Source organism: Meles meles, chromosome 10 (assembly GCF_922984935.1).
Source record: "Meles meles chromosome 10, mMelMel3.1 paternal haplotype, whole genome shotgun sequence".
Lineage (NCBI taxonomy): Eukaryota > Metazoa > Chordata > Mammalia > Carnivora > Mustelidae > Meles > Meles meles.
In genome coordinates this window covers 99,945,734-99,956,885 of record NC_060075.1, presented here as the reverse complement: position 1 = coordinate 99,956,885, position 11,152 = coordinate 99,945,734, and the positions used below count along the sequence as shown (strand labels likewise).

The window sequence follows — 11,152 nt, the reverse complement described above, 5'->3', positions numbered from 1 at the left end:
TGGCAAGAAGATTGAAGACATTTCCAGACTCCTAACCAATGTGAAGGGGTAATCTTAAGGGTGTTTGGTGGCAGGGATGAGACAGAGATACCAGAATCTGTGAGATGGGAAGAAGATGTCTTTGCATAAGCAGAAAAAAATCCTGGAGTTTTCAAAGGAGAAGCAAGGAAGCCACCACAGTTTACCACCAGGCTGTGGGTACAAATGGTCAGACATCTCAAAAGGACGGCCAGGGAAAGGTGTGTTCGAAAGGGATCTGGTTTCCGCTGAGGCAAGCATCTGGGAGACGTGTGCTGGGAACAAGAGGAAGAGAGAAGACAGCTGTTTGCAATGCTTGAATCATGTGGAAGAAGTCTGGCAGTGTATGGAAACAAAGGGATAAAGGAAGGTTGAAGCAACCAAAGAAATTGTGTTTGGGGAATCCTTCAAAAATTTGAGGGCTGAGGGGCTGACATATTGTCCACAGGCTCTGAGCTCTTTCAGGCATGTCAGCTGGGATCAGCCACAGGGAACTGTAAACATCGTGCCCTGCCCGTGGGTATGGTGGCAGCGGTGGGGTTGGGGGGAGATATACAGTGTGTATTTCAAGTTCACTCAAAAATCAAACGATAGAGATCTCTTTGGTGGATAGAGTTACCACATCTTCCCACTCAGTCTCAAAGCCCCTTTCTCCCCGAGCTTCTCATCCCAGCAGGAAGGCTGAGTGATATCCTACTGCAGAGCCCAGTGGTTGATGACGGACAATTCATTTTACCAGGGAAACTTTGATAGGATGTAATCTGCAGAGTTCAAACTTACACAGGGAAGGAAATTATAATAACCACAACCTTTTGCTGCCTTTATCATAAAACTATAAATACAACTAACTTACACACAGCTTACAAATCAAAAAACCTTTATATGTTATTTTGTGTGACAGTCTGCCTTTCTGAATTGCTCAACTTAACAGGTTATTTACATAAATAGCACAATGACAGCCCCTATCTGCCAAACACAAGATTATGTTCCAACACTTCACTGTTCAGAGAAGTCCACAATAACACTGTATGAGGTAGGTATGAGTCTCCCCATTATACAGGTAAGAAAATATCCTATTATCCAAAACCACATAGCTAACAAGTATCTCCTGACTTGAAACTCTATTACTACCCTGTTATTTCTTATATACATATTTCTAAACCGTATTTCCAAAGGAACTCTTCCAACTGTAATTTTTTTTCCCTTTTTATTAATTTTTTCAGCGTAACAGTATTCATTCTTTTTGCACAACACCCAGTGCTCCATGCAAAACGTGCCCTCCCCATCACCCACCACCTGTTCCCCCAACCTCCCACCCCTGTCCCTTCAAAACCCTCAGGTTGTTTTTCAGAGTCCATAGTCTCTTATGGTTCGCCTCCTCTCCCCAATGTCCATAGCCCGCTCCCCCTCTCCCAATCCCACCTCCCCCCAGCAACCCCCAGTTTGTTTTGTGAGATTAAGAGTCATTTATGGTTTGTCTCCCTCCCAGTCCCTGGGTATTTACCCTAAAGATACAACTGTAATTTGAAATGAGATGGGAAAAAGCATTTTTCAACTGAAATATAGTCAAGGTCCTTGAATGGGTTATGAATGACATTAACCCTAGGGGAAAAAATTAGTGTTTCCCATCTGCTGAATCACCACCATGATCCCGAGTGCAGCCTGCCTCCTCCGCCTCTTCACTGCGAGTACAGAGTCCTGCTTTCAGAGAACACGAGCAAACTGTTCCCCTCCACCTCCACGAGAAGACCTTCATACTCCCCAGAAAATGTAACTTTTCTGCAGATCTGCTTATTTGCAAACTATGTCTCTTCAAACCATCACAGATATAAGTATCAGTGCATCTCTCAAATCAAGAAATGAAGGCAGATGACCTATTTGGGGAAGGCTTTCCATTTAAAAGAGAAACAAAGACATTCAGACAGCCCTCATACAAGAGGCTCCTTTCTAGAGCATCTAACCTTGTGTGTTTATCCGTCGGCAGTTTACGTGGTGTGGACAATCACAGAAGCACAGTAACCACTACAAAGAAACGTTCTTTGCATTCTTCTGCACCTTGTGTCTGACTGGACGACCAGAGTCGGGCCAGCTTTCAGCTGTGAAACTTTGTGGCACGCATTTTACCCTCTTTCCACCCAAGTTTTCTAGGGGTCCGTCCTAATTCTCAAACACTCCATTAAATAACTGCCTGGCCTGTCTCATTCAGCATCACACGTCTCGCTTAGCACCCAACCCTCAGGTCCTGAACACGGCACCCACCACAAATGTTTCGGAATGAAAGCAGGAGCCAAAGCAGAGGTAAATAGATAATATGCAGCCATGAGAATGTGCCTTACTGTGAGATTTTCTATTCAACCTCCTGTTTTTATTATGAATAATTCAATTTGGGGGATTCATCTTCATGGTCCCTAGTAGAGCTACTAATGGTCTGGGTACACATTAGAGTCTCATTAAATATGAAGTAATGATGAAGAATGAACAAAACTTTCACAGTTCATAAAAGAGAGACCCTCTTGCCACTAATTTAGCTGTGTGTGGCCTGCATCTGGCTGCCAAAGGTAGACCTGGGAAGGCGGTGCCCCCTTCGTCCTTGATCTCCTCCATCCCAGTGCTGGGGACCCATCTCTCAGCACCTTGGTCCTCCTAAGCAAATCCCTGGCTCCAGCCAACATTTGGTGGGTGTCCTGTCCCCATCTCTTGGCCACCACCAGCAAGGCCTATCCAGCTTTTGCCAGAGCACACGTGAATCCAGTGAGCAAATGGGTTTCCATTTCTGCAGAGCCCAGCTCTCTGAGACATAAGGCAAGATCTAGGAGCTAACCCCTGACAGTCCATCTGGTTCTTCATTAAAACAATCCCAATAAAAATAAAGCCTTTCCCTAATGCCCATGAGTATTTCTATCTTTCAAAGTGCAATATAAGGTCCCCGGGGATGGGAAAGAGGCAAGTCTACACTGTGGGCTGCTCATGCCTGAGCAGCTCATCAACCGAGTCCCAGTGATAGTCACATCTGGGTCATAGGTGGAGAGGGCACACTTCCTCCATGCATCGTTGCCTGGCTCACCATGGCCATGAGAACCGTGGAAATACCATCTCACCTCTTTCTACCACAAAATAGAAAATGACTTAGAGCAACCCATAGGGACTTTTGTTTGCATGCTTGGAAAAGACACTCAGATATTATTGAAGACAGCTCTGGAGGACCTGAAGTTTCTGTAAGTTTCTGTTGGGATCTCTGGCCACTAGGTAAATCACATCCCTACCTCCCCTCTTCCTCTTCCCTCTGCACCCCCTCCAGTCCCTCTTATTATCTTCCCATCGCTGTTCTCTAGTTTTCTCTGCTTAGCGTTATTCTGTAGAAAATCCCATTCCATGGAAAGGGCAAGATGGTCACCGTCAGTGTCACAGGATTCCAGATCGACGACCCCATGCAACCATTTTCCAATATCTATGCCTATTTATTTATTTATTTATTCATTATTTAACAAATATTTATTGAAAATCACTGTTCTAGGTGCTTTGACTATGATCAATAAAAAACAAGCAAAAAAAAACAGGCTCTGTGTCTGCGGCTAGTAGGTCCGCTGCAAGTCCTTGCTGCCGTCCCGGTTTTCAGGAAGAACTAAAGATGGTTGAATTTCTAGATGACCAGGACACTCAATTGTGCGAAAATTGCAAAAAAAGAAATTCCTGTGTTCAATTTTATCATCCATGAGACCCACTGTCAAAGGAACGTTGGTATGTGTCCTATCTGCAAGGAACCATTTCCCAAATCTGACATGGAGAGTCACATGGCTACAGAACATTGTCAGGTGACCTGAAAATGTCAAAGCAGTTGGAGAAGAGGCAGTTAAAGAAGCATAAGGAGACTGAGGGTCCTCTATGGCTTACCCTTTGCCAGCACTATGATTTCGAACTTTCTGTTCTCAAACTGAAGGATGATGGAGATTACTGTGGTGCCTGGATGAAGTTTTGGGGCAGTCGTGGGCACAATGTCCTGGTGAAAGATCTGAAGACTTATCCTGATGCTTGTGAAAGAGACAGGGGGGAAAAGAGAGATGAGGTTGCCATGCCTCCTAAGGCATCTGATGAGTCCAGGGGTCAAGATGGCATCTGCATTTCATCCCAGCTCCTCAGGCAAGTTGAGGCTCTGGACCCACCTATGAGGCTACCCCAGAGACCCCTGGGAGCCTTCAAATAGGACACTTTCCATAGTAGAACTACCAACCAAAGGAACACGACAGCCCAGATTCCAGCTCAGAATAATCTACTGGAAGAACGAGAGAGGCAGGGGAGGGATAGAACCTGACAACCCCCAAAAGAAGATAGTGCAAACTTAGACTTCATGTTGGCCCTAAGTCTGGAAAATGAAGGACAGGCCCGCAGTGTGGAAAGCAGGACTTCTGGAGGGCTGCATATGGTACAGACAACTCCCTTGAAGCTTCCAATGCTCTGAATGATGCGAAAGGTACAGGTGACCAGACCATGTTGCCTTGTGAATTTTGTGAGGAACTCTGCACATAGGAACGGCTGTTTGACCATCAGGTAAGCTGTAGTCCTTCCTGTGCCTTATCTACACTCAGTATGGGCAGCACTTCCCCCAAAGGGGGAGGACCCTGATGTCATCTTCCAAAAGTCTTTGCAGCAGGCTGTGAGTAACCAGTTTGACTCTTTGATGGGCCTGAGAAATGCACCGGCTGTGAGGGATAGTATCATCCCATGTCGATTCTGTGAGGTACAGAAGGAGGAGGGGGTGCTTCTGTTCCATCACCAGGACCAGTGTGACCAAGGCCCAGCCACAGCAAACAACCAAGTGACAGAAGGGACTCCTAGACAGTATTTCCAGCCTCCAGAGACCCCACCTGCTCAAGGAGCATGTCAGACACCAGGGAGACTTGTTTTCTGGTTACATGGATGATATTAAGCAGGAAAAGGCTAAAGGGTCCACCTACCTTCTTCCCCCCAGCAGACCTATTATCGATATGACAGCTACTTGTAACCAACTGTCCACATCCACATCAGGCCCCAGATCTGGGTGCCAGTCTAGCCCTCCTCACATACTAAGCTCAACAACTTAGACAGCCAGGATGGCCGAGTGCACCATCAAAATAGCCATGATGTGGCCATGACCACCGGACACGTTCCAATGATTCACCCAGCATGAAATCTCTACCCAGAAAACCTTCTACCCACCTGCCCCACGGGCATTCAGGGAGATACAGAGTAAGTGGTAAGAGCGGAGGTGGCAGGAACTCACGGGTCACCCCCACAGCCTCCAGCTACTGGAACAGAACTGTAGAGGCAAAACCCCCCAGGCAGGGAGCTAGGGATGCAGAGAACGAAGAGGAGGAGGAGTGATGTGGTCACAGAGAACCTGCAGGGTGGTTCCATCTTCTCTACATGGCAGCATGTGCCGTGGTTCACGACCCACTTCTTGGGTTCTGTGGGCAGGGGAGATTCTACAGATTTCAACTTTTTCTAAGTCATGGCCATTCTGTGTCTTTTGAGATTGTGCTGTGGGAGTCTGAGGGTTTGGGAGAGGGTTAGCAGAGAGGCTGTTGAGAAATGTTTCATCTTTAACTGCTGCCTTTTGGCTAAGCAGAAATACGAGTTATGGCCTTTCAGCCCACTAAGGCTCCATCTTTTAACTTACTATTGTTACTGCTTCTTGGTGCTGTGTCATCCTGGGGGGAAAGAGGAGAGAGGGTTCTGGAAACCTGGTACTCACCAGTGAAGTGATTCTCTTCTCTGCAGGGGTCTCAATTTGGGAACTTTTAGGAACACTCTCCTGTGTACTGTCCCTCCCCACTCTAGAATCTGGGCCTCTGGTGCAAATGGAGGCCGTCGGGTGAAGTGTTCAGGCCAGTTGCAATGTATGTTAGGAACAAAGTCTTGGAGATGAATTGAGCTAGAAGTGAGTGCACTAGAAGCTTTGTTTTAATCCGCTTCGGCATTTGGCATAACTGCCTTCTGTTTCTGGTGGGGAGCACAGCTCCTTTGTCTATACTGTCTTCTGGTGGTGAAGTTTGGGGGTTCCCTGTTGCCACCAGAGTCATGTTGGGTTCTGCATGGATTAGGGCTGAGGCCTAAGCTCCAGGACTTGCTCTGAAAACCATGTAACAGAACCCCCATCCCCTCTTTTTACTACCACTACAACTACTGCTTTTATTATTAACATACTTGTAATAGAAATAAGGTTTGTACTTGGGGCAGGGGGAGGCAAAAACCAAACCAAACTCAACTAAATTCCATGGGATAAAACACATTGACCCTGCCTGGGTCACGGTTCCAGCCGCTGGACCAGTCCCTTGCTAAGGATGCTGTGGCTGGCCAGGCCTGGGTCATGCTCCCTTTCCAGAGATGAGTACTTGAAGGAGTCACCAATATTGACAACCCTACCAGGCATAAGGAACTTGGCAAAGGGAAGTAAAAACTAGGATATGCCCAGGGCACCACCTTGCTTTCTAACGCCTCCCCTTGCCCCCAGGCACCAGGCTGTCCCTTCCTTGTGTAAGGCACTCATCTCCTCCAAGAGCTTTAACTCCTGCCCCATTTGCCTGCCCTCCCTCCCTGCTGACCTGGGCCTACAAACCTCAGCCCCCACTCAGATGACAGATAGGACACTTGTCTCGAACCCTGTAGTCTTCTATTTCTATCCGCCTTTCAGCAGAACTACAGTCTCATCTCTGAACTCGGGATTGCCCACTTCACCCACAGAAACTTGGACATCTGTCTTGGGCTTCAATCATCCACTACCTGCCTCTCTCATTCCTAACAGCCTTTGTTCTTGGTTATTCCTCAGTACTATTATCTTGGGTCCTAATCTCAAGAATATTCTTGGGTTCAGTTGCTAGCCCTACCCAGACTAAACCAAGCACTGGTCGACTCTGCCCAAGAGTATTGTGCAGCAGGGTCACCCGCTGTTCTCCGTGTTCTCCACAGAGCTTCCTGGGTACCATGGAGACATTCTGCAGCAGCCCCTGACTTCGTCTCTGGGAATACTCTTCTCTTCTTCCTTTGTTTTTTTTTTTTTTTTTTCTTCCTACATCCTACTTAGCCCAGCCATTGGTCTTTCTCCTTCTTTCCCCAAGTTTTCCAAAAGCAGTTCCCCCAACGACTTCCTTCTACCCACCTTCTTCCTTGATCAACACTTCGGAGGCTCCACCACTGGCTAGTTTCCGAGGCCTGGTGTCCCCCAGTTCTCAGTGAGAACTGCCATGGAATGGGTCTGAACGTGATGCCCATCTCCACTTGGTGAGTTGCATGCAAGTGTGTTATTCCGTCACGTGTGTATTCTCAGTGCCTGGTGTAGTATCCAACACACAAGCACCATAGAAATTATTGAGCTGAAGGAAGTTGAATCACATCCAGTTTGAATTGCACTAAATTATAGTGTATTCTTTTGTGCGAGAATGGGAGTGCAAGGGGGAAGATGAATAAAAAGCCGACCGGGGGACAACCTCTTACAAGATCACAGAGAAAATACAGCCTGCAGTGTCTGTGAGAGCTCACCAAAAATAAACAATGCGCTGTAAGTCCTAGAGTTTCAGAACCAAAGTAGCTTGAAAGGATCTGGGAGCTGCTAAGACGGGTCAGGTGCAAGTCTGCCTTTAGCAAGCAGAGACTCGGAAAAAAGAGAGAATGGACAATGGTTCTAACTGGGAAGCAGTAAAATAACAGTATAAGGAAAAAGAATGATTTCTCAGCAGCCTACACCCACCCACTGAAAATGATTCACAAGCACTTGCACAAAAAAGAGAGAGAGAAGCCACCGTAAGAAAGAACTCACAATTCGTTGGTGTCCATTGATGAAGTCCTCAGTGGGCTTTCAGCCCACCTGCCTTACTCCACTGCCCACTGCCTTTTTATCTAAATATTTTCTCATTGATCTTCAATCCCTGAGTCAGCTGAAGCCCATGGAATTCCCAAGCTAGATATATGATTTAATTTTAGATGCTCTCGGTAAGCGCCTACCACGAAGGAGAGCTGGACAGAGGCTGTGGGTGGTCCTGTGGTGAACAGACCAGGTCCCTGCCCCTCCTGGCTTCCAGCTGAGACAGGGAGGTGACCCCACCCCCTACAAATGAGGGCAGTCACAGCTTCCTCTGCAGAACCTTAGAAACAGACCCTCCTCTATCTACGTCATACCTTAAAGAGAATCATTTCAGATTCATGGGGTGCAGGGTGAGATTAAATTTGTTCTTTCCAGCCATCTTCCCACTCCAAGTGTAGATCACCCTGGAAAGATGGCAAGAAACATATTCCTCTGATCAGGGTACTGTCTAACTACCATCCTAGAGGAAATGGTATTTTCCAGCAGGTGAGCAATAAATGAAGCCTGCCTGACAGAGGTCAGGAAACATGCTGAGCATAAGATGCCTCCAGGCGAGCTGGACTGGGCTATGGCATAGGGACAGCTGTGGCATGGGGACAGACTAAGAGTCCAATGCAGGACGAGGACACAGAGCAGCACCAGAGCAATGAGCAACACCCCCAGGGATAATGCTCCCTCTCTAGGGCCATTCCTACCACGTCTACCAAAGAGGATACGGGGGATGTTGGTTAGCTCTGGAAGAAACATCAAGACTGTCTTGTCAAGTTCCCTGCCTCACAAACTGGAAAAGGAGTGGCTTCTTGTGGAGACCTGATAGCCCTCTGCTGATAGCAGAACTTGACTAAAATCCAAGTTCACACACTTCTCATCCATGTTCCTTCCACAATATCAAGCAACGATGTCCCAGAACACAAGTCTGCTCTGCTTCCCTGGGGATGTGTGCAGCCGTGGTGGACTCGCCCCTCCAAAGGCTTCAGAAAAGTGACAGGGAATCACCCAAGAATAATGGGAAAGCTTGCTTTGATAAATAACTCTTAGAAATGAGAGGAAGGGCTTGGGGATAGGGATCACAGTGTGACATTTAAGCAAGGCAATAAAGTTAGTATTGGAATCATGACATGTTTATTAACTGGGGAGAAAATGATGATGATGGTGGTGATTCTATGCTGCCAACAATTTGGAAAATGTTAGAAAGTACAACAGCCACAAATCGGTCCTTCCACCATCGGCAATAGGCTGTCAGCTACATTAAACAATTTTTGAAATTAATATGTCCCCAACAAGCTTGGGGCCTCCTGTTATCCAGCCGGTCCCAGTGAGTCTTTGACCCTGTGTATCAAGAAGCATGTCTCAAATGCCACTCAGCTTGTTGGAGTTGCACAGAGAAAATAATCCTGAGCCCCCAGAGGATTAAAAGCAACATTGCATGAAATGTCTCCTTATTTATTTCCTCATTTTTTTTAATAGGCTTCTAGCAGAAATTCATATGTGTCAGTCAGGGTTCCCCAGAGAAAGAAATAACAGGACACACACGCACACACACAAGCACATGGAAGAGATGAGAGATTTATTATAGGACTTGGCTCACATGGTTATGGAAACTGGGCACTCCCACAGTCGGCCACCTGCAAGCTGGAGAATCAGGGAAGCCACTGGTATCATTTACTCCAAGTCCAATGGCTCAAGAACCAGGAGCCCCAGTGCCCGAGGGCAGGAGAAGGTGGATGTCCCAGCTCAGGAAGAGAGAGGGTGCGCCCTTGTCCTTCACCCTCTCCTTCCATTTGGGCGTCGGTGAGATCAGCTGACGCAGCCCGCCTGGGTGAGGGCAGATCTCTTGACTCAGTCTTCTGAATGAAATAATAATCTCCTCTAGAGACGCTCTCACAGACACATCCAGAAATGCTTTACTAGCTCTAGGGCATCATCACTCAGGCCTGTGGAGTTGACACGTTAAGTTAACCATCACACCACACAAGAAAATAGCTATTATTAGGTAAAACCTCAGAGCCTAGGAAAATGTCGTAGGAAGATGAGGGGAGAGGTAAAAGATGGATTGCAGAAATAATGGCCACTTAGGCCTGCACAGTTGGTGTAGATGAGCCACCAAATGGGCTTTGAGGTTCCTAGTGGCCAAAGGGAAGAGAGAGAAGGCTCTTGGACTGAATTGGGTACTTTATATAAGGATGATTGTTTTCATTTTTTCAGCAACTCTATGGAAGAAGAATTATTACTTTACTGTAGATAAGGGAATCGAGGGTCAGAGAAAGCCTAACATGTACTGGAAACTTGGATTCCAGCCCGGGCCAACATAATGCCAGAGCCAACCATCGCATCACATGGGGGCAGGAAACCGCTGCCTGCTCATTCTGTTAGGGTCACACTCATCCAGTGTTCAGAGTTTCATCTAGACCATGCAGGTGCTGCACCTGCCCGCAGCTCTGCCATACCTCAGCACTGTGTTCTAGGACAGGGTCCCATGTGGACGAGCCCCAAAGGCGACCCAACTGGAAAAAGGGGGTGTGAGAGAGCACAGGCTTTGGAGTCCTCCAGCCTTGGTTTGGAACCATAATCTCCAGTTGCCTGGGTGCCTCAGTCGCTTAATCATCCAACTCTTTTTTAAAAGATTTTATGTATTTATTTGACAGGGAAAGAGAGAGAGAGAGAGAGAGAAAGTTCATGCACAGGCAGGGTGAGTGGGAAAGAGAGAAGCAGACTTCCCGCTGAGCAGGGAGTCGAAGATGGGACTCGATCCCAGAACCCGAGGATCGTGACTTGAGCTGAAGGCAGACGCCCTAAGGACTGAGCCACCCAGGCACCCCTAATTGTCCAAATTGGTTTTTTTATATTTTTATTTATTTATTTGACAGAGAAAGACCACAAGTAGACAGAGCAGCAGGTGGGGGGTGGGGGGGGGTGTCGGGAAAGCAGGCTCCCTGCTGAGCGGGGAGCCCAATCCCAGGGCTCTGAGATCATGACCTGAGCCGAAGGCAGAGGCTTAATCCACTGAGCCACCGAGGCTCTAATTGTCCAACTTGTATCCAGTGGTATCAGCTCTGCTGGTTGGGCTTTGCAACATCTGACCCAGCAGCGCTGTTTTCAGCATAACACACCAGCTCTGTCACACACCGTTGGAAAATTGTTTCAAAAACAAACATGAACAGAGCTGATAGAGGGAAATTATAGAATGTCTCCATAGGCTTTCCAAGTCATTCTTTCACTAAATTAAATTTTAACTTCTCAATCAATTCGTAACCCAGACACTTCTAACTTTTGCTTGGAGAAGAAAGAGGGAATCTGGCT

General features: G+C 47.1%; 1 pseudogene; it reads left to right on the top strand.

The window, feature by feature from the left end:
• The first annotated feature begins 3,625 nt into the window (after positions 1 to 3,625).
• LOC123952306 lies at positions 3,626 to 5,376 on the top strand (annotated as a pseudogene).
• The last annotated feature ends 5,776 nt before the right edge of the window (positions 5,377 to 11,152 follow it).